We start from the raw sequence: 19,420 nt of genomic DNA, 5'->3' as shown, positions 1-19,420 counted from the left end.
ACCAGGGACCAGAGACCAGGGACCAGGCTTCCTGGGAACTAGTCTGTCTGACCTACATTCCACACAAGCCATGATACCCAGCCCATTTAAACTACTACAGCTAGTCCACAGGGGATGTTTGTGTGTGTGTGTGTACTGTATAGGTTGTGTGTGTGTGTGTATTGTATAGGTTGTGTGTGTGTGACTGCTAGTCCACAGGGGATGTGTGTGTGTGTGTGTGTGTACTGTATAGGTTGTGTGTGTGTGACTGCTAGTCCACAGGGGATGAGTGTGTGTGTGTGTGTGTGTGTGTGTGTGTGTGTGTGTGTGTGTGTGTGTGTGTGTGTACTGTATAGGTTGTGTGTTTGTGACTGCTAGTCCACAGAGGATGAGTCTGTGTGTGTGTGTGTGTGTGTGTGTGTGTGTGTGTGTGTGTGTGTGTGTGTGTGTGTGTGTGTGTGTGTGTGTGTGTGTGTGTGTGTGTGTGTGTGTGTGTGTGTGTGTGTGTGTGTGTGTGTGTGTGTGTGTGTGTGTGTGTGTGTGTACTGTATAGGTTGTGTGTGTGTGACTGAGAGGTTTCTGTGCTGTTGATTGCGGGACCGGTGCAGTCTCGCACTGGCAGCAGTATGTGTGTGTGTCTCAATGCAGTGCCACCCTGCCTGTTCCTCTCAGGTTACCCATCCTCCCCCTCTGTTACTGCAGGACCTCTCGTCACACTCCCATCTGCAACCTCCAACCTCCCCCTCTCCCCACTAAATCTCCCTATACCCCTTAAAGAGAACTAGAACAGAGAACCTGTCATGTCCTTAAGGAGAACTAGAACAGAGAACCTGTCATGTCCTTAAGGAGAACTAGAACAGAGAACCTGTCATGTCATGTCCTTAAGGAGAACTAGAACAGAGAACCTGTCATGTCCTTAAGGAGAACTAGAACATAGAACCTGTCCTGTCATGTCCTTAAGGAGAACTAGAACAGAGAACCTGTCATGTCCTTAAGGAGAACTAGAACAGAGAACCTGTCCTGTCATGTCCTTAAGGAGAACTAGAACAGAGAACCTGTCATGTCATGCCCTTAAGGAGAACTAGAACAGAGAACCTGTCATGTCATGTCCTTAAGGAGAACTAGAACAGAGAACCTGTCATGTCCTTAAGGAGAACCAGAACAGAGAACCTGTCATGTCATGCCCTTAAGGAGAACTAGAACAGAGAACCTGTCATGTCATGTCCTTAAGGAGAACTAGAACAGAGAACCTGTCATGTCATGTCCTTAAGGAGAACTAGAACAGAGAACCTGTCATGTCCTTAAGGAGAACTAGAACAGAGAACCTGTCATATCATGTCCTTAAGGAGAACTAGAACAGAGAACCTGTCATGTCCTTAAGGAGAACTAGAACAGAGAACCTGTCATGTCATACCCTTAAGGAGAACTAGAACAGAGAACCTGTCATGTCCTTAAGGAGAACTAGAACAGAGAACCTGTCATGTCCTTAAGGAGAACTAGAACAGCGAAAAGCCTCGGAATCTGAGAGAGAAAGTCTTGCCTGGCAACAGCAGGCAGGTGACTGAGGGCATGCTTTCAGAGAATGGCATGAGGGTGAAGAGGGAGGTCATAGGGGGGCATAGGGGTGAGTCAGGGACACAGGGTGCTGGCAGGACAGGGGGGAACAGCAGGTGCCAGTGTGCCACATCGCCCCAGGACACTGAGGCCAGGGACCCACCTGGGCATCAGAAGCAGGAGGGTTCAGAGAGGGTTCAGAGAGGGCATCTGTGTCTAAGGCTGGGACAATGGCTGGCTTTGCTGCCTTCATACTCTCTATCTCCCCCACCCCCTCAACTCACGGCAGTGGAGAGCTGCTGCAGTCAGAACATAAAGTACCACTCATTGTGTCCTCCCCTGGTTGGTGGTTGATGATTAAAAGCGATGATAATGGTTGGTGGTTGATGATTAAAAGGGATGATAATGGTTGGTGGTTGATGATTAAAAGGGATGATAATGGTTGGTGGTTGATGATTAAAAGGGATGATAATGGTTGGTGGTTGATGATTAAAAGGGATGATAATGGTTGGTAGTTGATGATTAAAAGGTACACTCTTGGAAAGGTTCACTCTTAGGTTCTTCTGCTGTCCCCATTAATAATAATAAATAATAATATATGCCATTTAGCAGACGCTTTTATCCAAAGCGACTTACAGTCATGTGTGCATACATTCTACGTATGGGTGGTCCCGGGGATCCTTTGAAGAACCCTCTTTGGTTTCAGGTAGAACCATTTGAGTTCCATGTAGAACCCTTTACACAGAGGGTTCTACATGGAACACAAAAGAGTTCTACCAGGAACCAAACAGGGTTCTACCTGGAACCAAAAAGGGTTCTCCTATGGGGACAGCTGAAGAACCCTTTTGGAAGCCTGTTTTGGAAGAGTGGATGATAACATAATAAAGTGATAATAGGAGAAACAGATCGCTGGCCGTTCAGCTCACATAACTGCTGAGTGACTAACGATATGGGATGTTTCCTTCGTCTTGTTCTTCACACGGCTACAGCTGCCAGGGAAGGAACTGACTCATAGAACACACCAGGCTCAGTCCAAATCAGAAACACCAGCCAATGACAGATTACTGTTCGACAAGGCCTGCCAATAACAGCCAACAGCCAAGCAACACCAGCTTGTGGCTGGTAGCCTTGCATGCCTGAGAGATCAGCCAATAGCAGCCTTGCATGCCTGAGACATCAACCCATAGCAGCTTCAAAGACCACCAACTCCAGCCAGTCAGGCCAGTATACCTGTATGAAACATTGAGTGCAGAAACCTTTCTGCAAAGCCCAGCAATAAAATCAAACACAATTTTATTTGTCACATGCTTGGTAAACAACAGGTGTAGACTAACAGTGAAATGCTTACTTATGGGTCCTTTTCCAACAATGCAGAGTTAAAGATAACAAGAAAAACTAAATTGAAATAGTGAAACAAGGAATAACTACACATGAAAAACAAATAACAATAAGGAGTGAAAATAGCATGACCATATACAGGGTGTCAGTGTAAGTATGTGTGAGCCTGTGGGTAGAGTCCAGTATGTGTGAGCCTGTGGGTAGAGTCCAGTATGTGTGAGCATGTGGGTAGAGTCCAGTATGTGTGAGCATGTGGGTAGAGTCCAGTATGTGTGAGCCTGTGGGTAGAGTCCAGTATGTGTGAGCATGTGGGTAGAGTCCAGTATGTGTGAGCATGTGGGTAGAGTCCAGTATGTGTGAGCATGTGGGTAGAGTCCAGTATGTGGAGTCCAGTATGTGTGAGCATGTGGGTAGAGTCCAGTATGTGTGAGCCTGTGGGTAGAGTCCAGTATGTGTGAGCCTGTGGGTAGAGTCCAGTATGTGTGAGCATGTGGGTAGAGTCCAGTATGTGTGAGCATGTGGGTAGAGTCCAGTATGTGTGAGCCTGTGGGTAGAGTCCAGTATGTGTGAGCATGTGGGTAGAGTCCAGTATGTGTGAGCATGTGGGTAGAGTCCAGTATGTGTGAGCATGTGGGTAGAGTCCAGTATGTGGAGTCCAGTATGTGTGAGCATGTGGGTAGAGTCCAGTATGTGTGAGCATGTGGGTAGAGTCCAGTATGTGTGAGCATGTGGGTAGAGTCCAGTATGTGTGAGCATGTGGGTAGAGTCCAGTATGTGTGAGCATGTGGGTAGAGTCCAGTATGTGGAGTCCAGTATGTGTGAGCATGTGGGTAGAGTCCAGTATGTGTGAGCATGTGGGTAGAGTCCAGTATGTGGAGTCCAGTATGTGTGAGCATGTGGGTAGAGTCCAGTATGTGTGAGCCTGTGGGTAGAGTCCAGTATGTGTGAGCATGTGGGTAGAGTCCAGTATGTGTGAGCCTGTGGATAGAGTCCAGTATGTGTGAGCATGTGGGTAGAGTCCAGTATGTGTGAGCATGTGGGTAGAGTCCAGTATGTGTGAGCATGTGGGTAGAGTCCAGTATGTGTGAGCATGTGGGTAGAGTCCAGTATGTGTGAGCATGTGGGTAGAGTCCAGTATGTGTGAGCATGTGGGTAGAGTCCAGTATGTGGAGTCCAGTATGTGTGAGCATGTGGGTAGAGTCCAGTATGTGTGAGCATGTGGGTAGAGTCCAGTATGTGTGAGCATGTGGGTAGAGTCCAGTATGTGTGAGCATGTGGGTAGAGTCCAGTATGTGTGAGCATGTGGGTAGAGTCCAGTATGTGTGAGCAGTATGTGGAGCATGTGGGTAGAGTCCAGTATGTGTGAGCATGTGGGTAGAGTCCAGTATGTGTGAGCATGTGGGTAGAGTCCAGTATGTGTGAGCATGTGGGTAGAGTCCATGTGGGTAGAGTCCAGTATGTGGCATGTGGGTAGAGTCCAGTATGTGTGAGCATGTGGGTAGAGTCAGTATGTGTGAGCATGTGGGTAGAGTCCAGTATGTGTGAGCATGTGGGTAGAGTCCAGTATGTGTGAGCATGTGGGTAGAGTCCAGTATGTGTGAGCATGTGGGTAGAGTCCAGTATGTGTGAGCATGTGGGTAGGTAGAGTCCAGTATGTGTGAGCATGTGGGTAGAGTCCAGTATGTGTGAGCATGTGGGTAGAGTCCAGTATGTGTGAGCATGTGGGTAGAGTCCAGTATGTGTGAGCATGTGGGTAGAGTCCAGTATGTGTGAGCATGTGGGTAGAGTCCAGTATGTGTGAGCATGTGGGTAGAGTCCAGTATGTGTGAGCATGTGGGTAGAGTCCAGTATGTGTGAGCATGTGGGTAGAGTCCAGTATGTGTGAGCATGTGGGTAGAGTCCAGTATGTGTGGGTAGCAGTGTGGGTAGAGTCCAGTATGTGTGTGGGTAGAGTCCAGTATGTGTGAGCATGTGGGTAGAGTCCAGTATGTGTGAGCATGTGGGTAGAGTCCAGTATGTGTGAGCATGTGGGTCCAGTATGTGTGAGCATGTGGGTAGAGTCCAGTATGTGTGAGCATGTGGGTAGAGTCCAGTATGTGTGAGCATGTGGGTAGAGTCCAGTATGTGTGAGCATGTGGGTAGAGTCCAGTATGTGTGAGCATGTGGGTAGAGTCCAGTATGTGTGAGCATGTGGGTAGAGTCCAGTATGTGTGAGCATCCAGTATGGGTAGAGTCCAGTATGTGTGAGCAGTATGTGGAGCATGTAGAGTCCAGTATGTGTGAGCATGTGGGTAGAGTCCAGTATGTGTGAGCATGTGGGTAGAGTCCAGTATGTGTGAGCATGTGGGTAGAGTCCAGTATGTGTGAGCATGTGGGTAGAGTCCAGTATGTGTGAGCATGTGGGTAGAGTCCAGTATGTGTGAGCATGTGGGTAGAGTCCAGTATGTGTGAGCATGTGGGTAGAGTCCAGTATGTGTGAGCATGTGGGTAGAGTCCAGTATGTGTGAGCATGTGGGTAGAGTCCAGTATGTGTGAGCATGTGGGTAGAGTCCAGTATGTGTGAGCATGTGGGTAGAGTCCAGTATGTGTGAGCATGTGGGTAGAGTCCAGTATGTGTGAGCATGTGGGTAGAGTCCAGTATGTGTGAGCCTGTGGGTAGAGTCCAGTATGTGTGAGCATGTGGGTAGAGTCCAGTATGTGTGAGCATGTGGGTAGAGTCCAGTATGTGTGAGCATGTGGGTAGAGTCCAGTATGTGTGAGCATGTGGGTAGAGTCCAGTATGTGTGAGCATGTGGGTAGAGTCCAGTATGTGTGAGCATGTGGGTAGAGTCCAGTATGTGTGAGCATCCAGTCCAGTATGTGTAGAGCCAGTATGTGGGTAGAGTCCAGTATGTGTGAGCATGTGGGTAGAGTCCAGTATGTGTCCAGAGCATGTGGGTAGAGTCCAGTGTGAGCATGTGGGTAGAGTCCAGTATGTGTGAGCATGTGGGTAGAGTCCAGTATGTGTGTGGGTAGAGTCCAGTATGTGTGAGCATGTGGGTAGAGTCCAGTATGTGTGAGCATGTGGGTAGAGTCCAGTATGTGTGAGCATGTGGGTAGAGTCCAGTATGTGTGTGTGGGTAGAGTCCAGTATGTGTGAGCATGTGGGTAGAGTCCAGTATGTGTGAGCATGTGGGTAGAGTCAGTATGTGTGAGCATGTGGGAGAGTCCAGTATGTGTGAGCAGTATGTGTGAGCATGTGGGTAGAGTCCAGTATGTGTGAGCATGGAGTCCAGTATGTGTGAGCATGTGGGTAGAGTCCAGTATGTGTGAGCATGTGGGTAGAGTCCAGTATGTGTGATGTGGGTGAGTCAGTATGTGGCATGTGGGTAGTCCAGTATGTGTGAGCATGTGGGTAGAGTCAGTATGTGTGAGCATGTGGGTAGAGTCCAGTATGTGTGAGCATGTGGGTAGAGTCCAGTATGTGTGAGCATGTGGGTAGAGTCCAGTATGTGTGAGTCATGTGGGTAGTATGTGTGAGCATGTGGGTAGAGTCCAGTATGTGTGAGCATGTGGGTAGAGTCCAGTATGTGTGAGCATGTGGGTAGAGTCCAGTATGTGTGAGCATGTGGGTAGAGTCCAGTATGTGTGAGCATGTGGGTAGAGTCCAGTATGTGTGAGCATGTGGGTAGAGTCCAGTATGTGTGAGCATGTGGGTAGAGTCCAGTATGTGTGAGCATGTGGGTAGAGTCCAGTATGTGGAGTCCAGTATGTGTGAGCATGTGGGTAGAGTCCAGTATGTGTGAGCATGTGGGTAGAGTCCAGTATGTGTGAGCATGTGGGTAGAGTCCAGTATGTGTGAGCATGTGGGTAGAGTCCAGTATGTGTGAGCATGTGGGTAGAGTCCAGTAGCATGTGTGAGCATGTGGGTAGAGTCCAGTATGTGTGAGCATGTGGGTAGAGTCCAGTATGTGTGAGCATGTGGGTAGAGTCCAGTATGTGTGAGCATGTGGGTAGAGTCCAGTATGTGTGAGCATGTGGGTAGAGTCCAGTATGTGTGAGCATGTGGGTAGAGTCCAGTATGTGTGAGCATGTGGGTAGAGTCCAGTATGTGTGAGCATGTGGGTAGAGTCCAGTAGTGTGAGCATGTGGGTAGAGTCCAGTATGTGTGAGCATGTGGGTAGAGTCATGTGGGTAGAGTCAGTATGTGGAGTCCAGTATGTGTGAGCATGTGGGTAGAGTCCAGTATGTGTGAGCATGTGGGTAGAGTCCAGTATGTGTGAGCATGTGGGTAGAGTCCAGTATGTGTGAGCATGTGGGTAGAGTCCAGTATGTGTGAGCCAGTATGTGTGAGCATGTGGGTAGAGTCCAGTATGTGTGAGCATGTGGGTAGAGTCCAGTATGTGTGAGCATGTGGGTAGAGTCCAGTATGTGTGAGCATGTGGGTAGAGTCCAGTATGTGTGAGCATGTGGGTAGAGTCCAGTATGTGTGAGCAGTATGTGGGCATGTGGGTAGAGTCCAGTATGTCCAGTATGTGTGAGCATGTGGGTAGAGTCCAGTATGTGTGAGCAGTGTGGGTGAGCATGTGGGTAGAGTCCAGTATGTGTGAGCATGTGGGTAGAGTCCAGTATGTGTGAGCAGTGTGTGAGCATGTGGGTAGAGTCCAGTATGTGTGAGCATGTGGGTAGAGTGTATGTGTGAGCATGTGGGTAGAGTCCAGTATGTAGCATGTGGAGTCCAGTATGTGTGAGCATGTGGGTAGAGTCCAGTATGTGTGAGCATGTGGGTAGAGTCCAGTATGTGTGAGTCCAGTATGTGTGAGCATGTGGGTAGAGTCCAGTATGTGAGCAGTCCAGTATGTGTGAGCATGAGAGTCCAGTATGTGGAGTTATGTGTGAGCATGTGGGTAGAGTCCAGTATGTGTTCAGTCCAGTATGTGTGAGCATGTGGGTAGAGTCCAGTATGTGTGAGCATGTGGGTAGAGTCCAGTATGTGGAGTCCAGTATGTGTGAGCATGTGGGTAGAGTCCAGTATGTGGAGTCCAGTATGTGTGAGCATGTGGGTAGAGTCCAGTATGTGGAGTCCAGTATGTGTGAGCATGTGGGTAGAGTCCAGTATGTGGAGTCCAGTATGTGTGAGCATGTGGGTAGAGTCCAGTATGTAGTGGGTAGTCCAGTATGTGTGAGCAGTCTTCCAGTATGTGGAGCAGTCTTGTTTGGGTAGAGTCCAGTCTGTGTTTGGGTAGAGTCTTGTTGAGCAGTCTTGTTTGGAGTCTTGTTGAGCATGTGGGTAGAGTCCAGTTTGTGAGCATGTCTTCCAGTTGTTTGAGTTTGTTTAGCAGTCTTGTTGTGGGTCTTGTAGAGTCCAGTTGTTGAGCAGTCTTCCAGTCTTGTGAGCAGTCTTCCAGTTGTGTCTTGAGCAGTCTTGTTTAGGTCTTGTTTAGTCTTGTTTAGCAGTTGTTTGAGCAGTCTTGTTCAGCAGTCTTGTTTAGCAGTCTTGTTTAGCAGTCTTGTTTAGCAGTCTTGTTTAGCAGTCTTGTTTGGCAGTCTTGTTTGGCAGTCTTGTTTGGCAGTCTTGTTTAGCAGTCTTGTTTAGCAGTCTTGTTTGGCAGTCTTGTTCAGAAGTCTTGTTTAGCAGTCTTGTTTGGCAGTCTTGTTTAGCAGTCTCATGGCTTGGGGGTAGAAGCTGTTCACTGTGTTGTGGGTTCCACACTTGGTGCACTGGTACCGCTTGCCATGCGGAAGCAGAGAGAAGATTCTATGACTTGGGTGGCTGGAGTCTTTTAACATTTTTAGGGCCTTCATCTGGCACCGCCTGGTATAGAGGTCCTGGATGGCTGGGAGCTCAGCCCCAGTGATGTACTGGGCCGTATCCACTATCCTCTGTAGTGCCTTGCTGTACCAAGCGGTGATGCAGCCAGTCAAGATGCTCTCAATGGTGCAGCTGTACAACTTTTTGAGGATCTGAAGGCCCATGCTGAATCTTTTCAGCCTCCTGAGGGAGAAAAAGCTCTGTCGTGCCCTCTTCACAACTGCGTGGAGTGTGTGTGGACCTGTTAATTCCTTAGTGATGTGGACACCGAGGAATTTGATGCTCTCGACCCGCTCCACTACAGCCCCATCGATACGGACGGGGCGTGTTAACCCCTCTGTTTCCTGTTGTCCACGATCAGATCCTTTGTCTTGCTGATGTTGAGGGAGAGGTTGTTGTCCTGTCAGCACACTGCCATGTCTCCCTCTGACCTCTTCCTCATCAGTGATCCCTCCTACTACCTTCACGTCTTCAGCACACTGCCATGTCTCCCTCTGACCTCTTCCTCGTCAGTGATTCCTCCTACCACCTTCACGTCTTCAGCACACTGCCATGTCTCCCTCTGACCTCTTCCTCATCAGTGATCCCTCCTACCACCTTCACGTCGCCAGCACACTGCCATGTCTCCCTCTGACCTCTTCCTCATCAGTGATCCCTCCTACCACCTTCACGTCACCAGCACACTGCCATGTCTCCCTCTGACCTCTTCCTCGTCAGTGATCCCTCCTACCACCTTCACGTCACCAGCACACTGCCATGTCTCCCTCTGACCTCTTCCTCATCAGTGATCCCTCCTACCACCTTCACGTCGCCAGCACACTGCCATGTCTCCCTCTGACCTCTTCCTCATCAGTGATCCCTCCTACCATCTTCACGTCGTCAGCACACTGCCATGTCTCCCTCTGACCTCTTCCTCATCAGTGATTCCTCCTACCACCTTCACGTCGTCAGCACACTGCCATGTCTCCCTCTGGCCTCTTCCTCATCAGTGATTCCTCCTACCATCTTCACATCTTCAGCACACTGCCATGTCTCCCTCTGGCCTCTTCCTCGTCAGTGATCCCTCCTACCACCTTCACGTCGTCAGCACACTGCCATGTCTCCCTCTGGGCTCTTCCTCGTCAGTGATCCCTCCTACCACCTTCACGTCGTCAGCAAACTTGATGATGGTATTCACCCATGCAGTCGTGGGACTAAGCACGCACCCCTGAGGGCCCCTGTGTTGATGGCGGATGTGCTGTTGCCTACCCTCACCAGCAGGGGGCGGCCCGTCAGGAAGTCCAGGATCCAGTTGCAGAGTTGTTTAGTCCCAGGGTCCTGAGCTTAGTGATGAGTTTGGAGGGCACTATGGTGTTGAATGCGGAGCTGTAGTCAATGAACAGCCCTCTTACATACAGTGCCTTGCGAAAGTATTCAGCCCCCTTGAACTTTGCGACCTTTTGCTACATTTCAGGCTTCAAACATAAAGATATAAAACTATATTTTTTTGTGAAGAATCAACAACAAGTGGGACACAATCATGAAGTGGAACGACATTTATTGGATATTTCAAACCTTTTTAACAAATCAAAAACTGAAAAATTGGGCGTGCAAATTTCAGCCCCCTTAAGTTAATACTTTGTAGCGCCACCTTTTGCTGCGATTACAGCTGTAAGTCGCTTGGGGTATGTCTCTATCAGTTTTGCATATCGAGAGACTGAAATTTTTTCCCATTCATCCTTGCAAAAGAGCTCGAGCTCAGTGAGGTTGGATGGAGAGCATTTGTGAACAGCAATTTTCAGTTCTTTCCACAGATTCTCGATTGGATTCAGGTCTGGACTTTGACTTGGCCATTCTAACACCTGGATATGTTTATTTTTGAACCATTCCATTGTAGATTTTGCTTTATGTTTTGGATTATTGTCTTGTTGGAAGACAAATCTCCGTCCCAGTCTCAGGTCTTTTGCAGACTCCATCAGGTTTTCTTCCAGAATGGTCCTGTATATGGCTCCATCCATCTTCCCATCAATTTTAACCATCTTCCCTGTCCCTGCTGAAGAAAAGCAGGCCCAAACCATGATGCTGCCACCACCATGTTTGACAGTGGGGATGGTGTGTTCAGGGTGATGAGCTGTGTTGCTTTTTACGCCAAACATAACGTTTTGCATTGTTGCCAAAAAGTTCAATTTTGGTTTCATCTGACCAGAGCACCTTCTTCCACATGTTTGGTGTGTCTCCCAGGTGGCTTGTGGCAAACTTTAAACAACACTTTTTTATGGATATCTTTAAGAAATGGCTTTCTTCTTGCCACTCTTCCATAAAGGCCAGATTTGTGCAATATACGACTGATTGTTGTCCTATGGACAGAGTGTCCCACCTCAGCTGTAGATCTCTGCAGTTCATCCAGAGTGATCATGGGCCTCTTGGCTGCATCTCTGATCAGTCTTCTTCTTGTATGAGCTGAAAGTTTAGAGGGACGGCCAGGTCTTGGTAGATTTGCAGTGGTCTGATACTCCTTCCATTTCAATATTATCGCTTGCACAGTGCTCCTTGGGATGTTTAAAGCTTGGGAAATCTTTTTGTATCCAAATCCGGCTTTAAACTTCTTCACAACAGTATCTCGGACCTGCCGGGTGTGTTCCTTGTTCTTCATGATGCTCTCTGCGCTTTTAACGGACCTCTGAGACTATCACAGTGCAGGTGCATTTATACGGAGACTTGATTACACACAGGTGGATTGTATTTATCATCATTAGTCATTTAGGTCAACATTGGATCATTCAGAGATCCTCACTGAACTTCTGGAGAGAGTTTGCTGCACTGTAAGTAAAGGGGCTAAATAATTTTGCACGCCCAATTTTTCAGTTTTTGATTTGTTAAAAAAGTTTGAAATATCCAATAAATGTTGTTCCACTTCATGATTGTGTCCCACTTGTTGTTGATTCTTCACAAAAAATACAGTTTCATATCTTTATGTTTTAAGTCTGAAACGTGGCAAACGGTCGCAAAGTTCAAGGGGGCCGAATACTTTCGCAAGGCACTGTAGGTATTCAATTTGTCTATGTGGGTGAGGGCAGTGTGGAGTGCAGTTGAGATTGTGTCATCTGTGGATCTGTTGGGGAGGTATGTATTTTGGAGTGGGTCCAGAGTGTCTGAGATGTTGGAACAGCCTTGCCATAGCAACAGCCTTGGAACCAACAACTCTAGCCAATCAGGGCCCATCTGTCATTGACAACAGCCTCTCAGCTCAGCAACACCAGACATGGACAGACACTCCAGAGAGGGCACGCCAGCATTGACCATCACAAACCATCACAGACCATCTGCCCATCTACGTCAGCCCCAGACATCTCTGGCTCATTTAGAAAGCGTATACAAATTGTACTTTAGGCCTATTGGTTTTGAACAACAGTGTTTCGTACAAGTGGTATGACTGGATTCAAGAGGAACAAATTGTGGAAGTTTGTCACGTGTCAACCACAAAACTATGGTAATGGAACTTCAATGTGACTGAGCGCATCAGCTGAAGGCTGAGGGAGTTGGACTCAGCACGGCCCTGTCAGAGCTAAACTAACGCCAAGTCACAGCTTCCGACGTCCGGCTGATCACACATAATCCTGACCTGTCATCATCGTTACACCCCTTCACTCAGACATGAGCTAATCAGACACCATGTTGTTCTGCCTGTAGGCCTGTCTGTTTGTCTGTCTGTCTGTCTGTCTGTCTGTCTGTCTGTCTGTCTGTCTGTCTGTCTGTCTGTCTGTCTGTCTGTCTGTCTGTCTGTCTGTCTGTCTGTCTGTCTGTCTGTCTGTCTGTCTGTCTGTCTGTCTGTCTGTCTGTCTGTCTGTCGCTGACGGCCCGTCTCTGTAGCCGCTACACGAACACGACAGCCAGTCATATAAATTCAGAATCATATACGGTCTCCTCTGGGGCTGTGTGGTCATGTATGGTCTGGTCATGCCAACAGGTCTTGTATACATTAAAACAAGGCAAGTTTATGGTCCGGTGCCAATGTAACCCTAAGCCTCCGTATCAGCCACCCAAGCACTAGATTTAAGTGACTACATCAGGCCTGGGTTCAAATAGTATTTGCTTTATTTAAAATACTTCACTGCGCTTTTCTGAGCTTGCCTGACACAAATGAAACTAATGGTGTAGACCCAAAAGTGCAAACCTCTCCCATCTGTCACTCCAGGAAGACATAATCAAATGCTCAGATTATTTTCAAGGAAACAAGTACTACTTGAACCAATTTTCTCTACTACAGTGTACTTCTGCCTGTGTGATTCTATGATATCACATGTTCCTTCTCTGCCTGCCACTGCTGTGCAAACTGTCGGCTGGTTGCAACAACACTGACGTGCAATCAGACTGAAGCCCTGTGCCAAGAAGTGGGGAGTGCAGTAAATTACCAGCTGACGAAAGAATGGAAAAAGGTGTGTTTTGTGTTTTCTCCCTGGGACCGGCGGGAGGCTAGAATGGAGCGAGTGGTCGCATCTGCACGTCGCTCCAACGGGTAGTATAACTTTTTCATTATATTTCATTATATCATTATATCACAACGGTTTGATTTGTCTTATCTTAGCAATTTCTTCTCAGCTAGCTACATAGCCGTCTTTGTATCAAAGATAATTGCGTAATTATCGTATTTCGCCGTCCTAACGTAGTCTTCACTAGCCAGCTAGCTAACGTCCACTGATTAGCTGCACTGAGAAACTTTTACACTCAACTGAACGACTTGATTAGTTTAGTGTTAGCTACCTACATAGCTGTCTTTGCTGTCTTCGTATCATCGTATCATCGTATCCAAGATAATTGTGTTGTTTAGGTTTAGAGTGTGTAGTCTTAGAGTGATTATCTTAATTTACCGAGGTTAGCTAGCCAGCTATTTGTCGTCCTTAACGTAGGTGACTCTGCTAGCTAGCCAACAGCTAGCCAACGCTAGCCAACGTCTTCTGTATAGAACTCAACTACCCGGTCGCATTCACAGGTTGTATCACATTTTCACTTCATTTCATTACAGTACAACGGTTTGATTTGTTTGATCGTAGCTAGCTACATAGCTAGCTACATAGCCGTCTTTGTATCAAAGATAATTGTGTAGTCTAGAGCGATTTTCTAGGTTAGCTAGCCAGCTATTGTTGTTCTTTTAACCCAACGTAACGTAAACAACACTGTTAGCTAGCCAGCTAGCCCCCGAATAGCAGCACTGTCGAAACTATTACACTCAACGGAACGACTTGATTAGTGTAGTGTCAACAACGCACCCACTGCCAGCTGGCCTACTTCAGCAGTACTGTATCATTTTAATCATTTTAGTCAATAAGATTCTTGCTACGTAGCTTAACTTTCTGAACATTCGAGACGTGTAGTCCACTTGTCATTCAATCTCCTTTGCATTAGCGTAGCCTCTTCTGTAGCCTGTCAACTATGTGTCTGTTTATCCCTGTTCTCTCCTCTCTGCACAGACCATACAAACGCTCCTCACCGCGTGGCCGCGGCCACCCTACTCTGGTGGTCCCAGCGCGCACGACCCACGTGGAGTTCCAGGTCTCCGGTAGCCTCTGGAACTGCCAATCTGCGGTCAACAAGGCAGAGTTCATCTCAGCCTATGCCTCCCTCCAGTCCCTCGACTTCTTGGCACTGACGGAAACATGGATCACCACAGACAACACTGCTACTCCTACTGCTCTCTCTTCGTCCGCCCACGTGTTCTCGCACACCCGAGAGCATCTGGTCAGCGGGGTGGTGGCACCGGGATCCTCATCTCTCCCAAGTGGTCATTCTCTCTTTCTCCCCTTACCCATCTGTCTATCGCCTCCTTTGAATTCCATGCTGTCACAGTTACTAGCCCTTTCAAGCTTAACATCCTTATCATTTATCGCCCTCCAGGTTCCCTCGGAGAGTTCATCAATGAGCTTGATGCCTTGATAAGCTCCTTTCCTGAGGACGGCTCACCTCTCACAGTTCTGGGCGACTTTAACCTCCCCACGTCTACCTTTGACTCTTTCCTCTCTGCCTCCTTCTTTCCACTCCTCTCCTCTTTTGACCTCACCCTCTCACCTTCCCCCCTACTCACAAGGCAGGCAATACGCTCGACCTCATCTTTACTAGATGCTGTTCTTCCACTAACCTCACTGCAACTCCCCTCCAAGTCTCCGACCACTGCCTTGTATCCTTTTCCCTCTCGCTCTCATCCAACACCTCCCACACTGCCCCTACTCGGATGGTATCGCGCCGTCCCAACCTTCGCTCTCTCTCCCCCGCTACTCTCTCCTCTTCCATCCTATCATCTCTTCCCTCCGCTCAAACCTTCTCCCACCTATCTCCTGATTCTGCCTCCTCTCCTCCCTCTCTGCATCCCTTGACTCTCTATGTCCCCTATCCTCCAGGCCGGCTCGGTCCTCCCCTCCCGCTCCGTGGCTCGATGACTCATTGCGAGCTCACAGAACAGGGCTCCGGGCAGCCGAGCGGAAATGGAGGAAAACTCGCCTCCCTGCGGACCTGGCATCCTTTCACTCCCTCCTCTCTACATTTTCCTCCTCTGTCTCTGTCTCTGCTGCTAAAGCCACTTTCTACCACGCTAAATTCCAAGCATCTGCCTCTAACCCTAGGAAGCTCTTTGCCACCTTCTCCTCCCTCCTGAATCCTCCGCCCCTCCCCCCTCCCCCCCCCTCCTCCCTCTCTGCAGATGACTTCGTCAACCATTTTGAAAAGAAGGTCGAGACATCCGATCCTCGTTTGCTAAGTCAAACGACACCGCTGGTTCTGCTCACACTGCCCTACCCTGTGCTCTGACCTCTTTCTCCCCTCTCTCTCCAGATGAAATCTCGCGTCTTGTGACGGCCGGCCGCCCAACAACCTGCCCGCTTGACCCTATCCCCTCCAGACTCTTCTCCAGACCATTTCCGGAGACCTTCTCCCTTACCTCACCTCGCTCATCAACTCATCCCTGACCGTTGGCTACGTCCCTTCCGTCTTCAAGAGAGCGAGAGTTGCACCCCTTCTGAAAAAACCTACACTCGATCCCTCCGATGTCAACAACTACAGACCAGTATCCCTTCTTTCTTTTCTCTCCAAAACTCTTGAACGTGCCGTCCTTGGCCAGCTCTCCCGCTATCTCTCTCTGAATGACCTTCTTGATCCAAATCAGTCAGGTTTCAAGACTAGTCATTCAACTGAGACTGCTCTCCTCTGTATCACGGAGGCGCTCCGCACTGCTAAAGCTAACTCTCTCTCCTCTGCTCTCATCCTTCTAGATCTATCGGCTGCCTTCGATACTGTGAACCATCAGATCCTCCTCTCCACCCTCTCCGAGTTGGGCATCTCCGGCGCGGCCCACGCTTGGATTGCGTCCTACCTGACAGGTCGCTCCTACCAGGTGGCGTGGCGAGAATCTGTCTCCTCACCACGCGCTCTCACCACTGGTGTCCCCCAGGGCTCTGTTCTTGGCCCTCTCCTATTCTCGCTATACACCAAGTCACTTGGCTCTGTCATAACCTCACATGGTCTCTCTTATCATTGCTATGCAGACGACACACAATTAATCTTCTCCTTTCCCCCTTCTGATGACCAGGTGGCGAATCGCATCTCTGCATGTCTGGCAGACATATCAGTGTGGATGACGGATCACCACCTCAAGCTGAACCTCGGCAAGACGGAGCTGCTCTTCCTCCCGGGGAAGGACTGCCCGTTCCATGATCTCGCCATCACGGTCGACAACTCCATTGTGTCCTCCTCCCAGAGCGCCAAGAACCTTGGCGTGATCCTGACAACACCCTGTCGTTCTCAACTAACATCAAGGCGGTGGCCCGTTCCTGTAGGTTCATGCTCTACAACATCCGCAGAGTAACCCTGCCTCACACAGGAAGCGGCGCAGGTCCTAATCCAGGCACTTGTCATCTCCCGTCTGGATTACTGCAACTCGCTGTTGGCTGGGCTCCCTGCCTGTGCCATTAAACCCCTTCAACTCATCCAGAACGCCGCAGCCCGTCTGGTGTTCAACCTTCCCAAGTTCTCTCACGTCACCCCGCTCCTCCGTTCTCTCCACTGGCTTCCAGTTGAAGCTCGCATCCGCTACAAGACCATGGTGCTTGCCTACGGAGCTGTGAGGGGAACGGCACCTCAGTACCTCAGGCTCTGATCAGGCCCTACACCCAAACAAGGGCACTGCGTTCATCCACCTCTGGCCTGCTCGCCTCCCTACCACTGAGGAAGTACAGCTCCCGCTCAGCCCAGTCAAAACTGTTCGCTGCCCTGGCCCCCAATGGTGGAACAAACTCCCTCACGAGCCAGGACAGCGGAGTCAATCACCACCTTCCGGAGACACCTGAAACCCCACCTCTTTAAGGAATACCTAGGATAGGTTAAGTAATCCCTCTCACCCCACCCCCCTAAGTTTTAGATGCACTATTGTTAAGTGACTGTCCCACTGGATGTCATAAGGTGAATGCACCAATTTGTAAGTCGCTCTGGATAAGAGCGTCTGCTAAATGACTTAAATGTAATGTAAATGTAATGTAATGGATGAAGGGAGAGTCTTTTCCCTGCTGTTCTGTGGATGCAGCCTGGGATACAGAGCTAATGGATTCTCCCCGGCAATGAACCAGTATTCAGGCTGCTGTCCAGAGTAAAAAGGGAGAGTGGAAGGGAGGGAGGGAGGAGCCACCTGAGATGTTTCCCACAGTACTGGCCTGGAAATTAGGAAGGAAGGAAGGGATGGAGGAGGGGTGGAGGGATAGGGAGGGAAGAGAGTGAATAGTAGGGGTGGGGTGGGATGGAGGAGGGGTGGAGAGATAGGGAGGGAAGAGAGTGAATAGTAGGGGTGGGGTGGGATGGAAAGGGGAAGAAAGGAGAAATGGGTGAAAGGGAAAGATGGATAGAGGGATAGAGAAAGAGGTGGAGAAGGAAAGAGAGAGGAAGAGAGAAGAGATGGGGTGAAGGGGAGGGATGGAGGGATAGAGAAAGAGGTAGAGAAGGAAAGAGAGAGGAAGAGAGAAGAGATGGGGTGAAGGGGAGGGATGGAGGGATAGAGAAAGAGGTAGAGAAGGAAAGAGAGAGGAAGAGAGAAGAGATGGGGTGAAGGGGAGGGATGGAGGGATAGAGAAAGAGGTAGAGAAGGAAAGAGAGAGGAAAGAGAGAGATGGGGTGAAGGGGAGGGATGGAGGGATAGAGAAAGAGGTAGAGAAGGAAAGAGAGAGGAAGAGAGAAGAGATGGGGTGAAGGGGAGGGATGGAGGGATAGAGAAAGAGGTAGAGAAGGAAAGAGAGAGGAAGAGAGAAGAGATGGGGTGAAGGGGAGGGATGGAGGGATAGAGAAAGAGGTAGAGAAGGACAGAGAGAGGAAGAGAGAAGAGATGGGGTGAAGGGGAGGGATGGAGGGATAGAGAAAGAGGTAGAGAAGGACAGAGAGAGGAAGAGAGAAGAGATGGGGTGAAGGGGAGGGATGGAGGGATAGAGAAAGAGGTAGAGAAGGAAAGAGAGAGGAAGAGAGAAGAGATGGGGTGAAGGGGAGGGATGGAGGGATAGAGAAAGAGGTAGAGAAGGAAAGAGAGAGGAAGAGAGAAGAGATGGGGTGAAGGGGAGGGATGGAGGGATAGAGAAAGAGGTAGAGAAGGAAAGAGAGAGGAAGAGAGAAGAGATGGGGTGAAGGGGATGGATGGAGGGATAGAGAAAGAGGTAGAGAAGGACAGAGAGAGGAAGAGAGAAGAGATGGGGTGAAGGGGAGGGATGGAGGGATAGAGAAAGAGGTAGAGAAGGAAAGAGAGAGGAAGAGAGAAGAGATGGGGTGAAGGGGAGGGATGGAGGGATAGAGAAAGAGGTAGAGAAGGAAAGAGAGAGGAAGAGAGAAGAGATGGGGTGAAGGGGAGGGATGGAGGGATAGAGAAAGAGGTAGAGAAGGAAAGAGAGAGGAAGAGAGAAGAGATGGGGTGAAGGGGAGGGATGGAGGGATAGAGAAAGAGGTAGAGAAGGAAAGAGAGAGGAAGAGAGAAGAGATGGGGTGAACGGGAGGGATGGAGGGATAGAGAAAGAGATAGAGAAGGAAAGAGAGGGGAAGAGAGAAGAGATGGGGTGAAGGGGAGGGAGGGATGGATGGAGGGATAGAGAAAGAGGTAGAGAAGGAAAGAGAGAGGAAGAGAGAAGAGATGGGGTGAAGGGGAGGGATGGAGGGATAGAGAAAGAGGTAGAGAAGGACAGAGAGAGGAAGAGAGAAGAGATGGGGTGAAGGGGAGGGATGAGGGATAGAGAAAGAGATAGAGAAGGACAGAGAGAGGAAGAGAGAAGAGATGGGATGAAGGGGAGGGATGAGGGATAGAGAAAGAGGTAGAGAAGGACAGAGAGAGGAAGAGAGAAGAGATGGGGTGAAGGGGATGGATGGAGGGATAGAGAAAGAGGTAGAGAAGGACAGAGAGAGGAAGAGAGAAGAGATGGGGTGAAGGGGAGGGATGGAGGGATAGAGAAAGAGGTGGAGAAGGAAAGAGAGAGGAAGAGAGAAGAGATGGGGTGAAGGGGAGGGATGGAGGGATAGAGAAAGAGGTGGAGAAGGACAGAGAGAGGAAGAGAGAAGAGATGGGGTGAAGGGGAGGGATGGAGGGATAGAGAAAGAGGTAGAGAAGGAAAGAGAGAGGAAGAGAGAAGAGATGGGGTGAAGGGGAGGGATGGAGGGATAGAGAAAGAGGTAGAGAAGGACAGAGAGAGGAAGAGAGTAGAGATGGGGTGAAGGGGAGGGATGGAGGGATTAATGAATCTCTCTCTCTCTCTGACAAGCGGTACCGGAGGA

The 19,420-nt window shown here is 49.2% G+C and overlaps 1 protein-coding gene across 1 annotated transcript in view; it reads right to left on the bottom strand.

Annotated features, from left to right (window-relative positions):
• LOC123999673 (cAMP-dependent protein kinase type I-beta regulatory subunit-like) overlaps positions 1-19,420 on the bottom strand; it is a 432,723-nt gene that overhangs the window by 363,632 nt on the left and 49,671 nt on the right.

Source organism: Oncorhynchus gorbuscha, linkage group LG16 (assembly GCF_021184085.1).
Source record: "Oncorhynchus gorbuscha isolate QuinsamMale2020 ecotype Even-year linkage group LG16, OgorEven_v1.0, whole genome shotgun sequence".
NCBI lineage: Eukaryota > Metazoa > Chordata > Actinopteri > Salmoniformes > Salmonidae > Oncorhynchus > Oncorhynchus gorbuscha.
The sequence above is the reverse complement of the archived record's forward strand: the minus strand, read 5'-3'. Positions and strand labels throughout refer to the sequence as shown.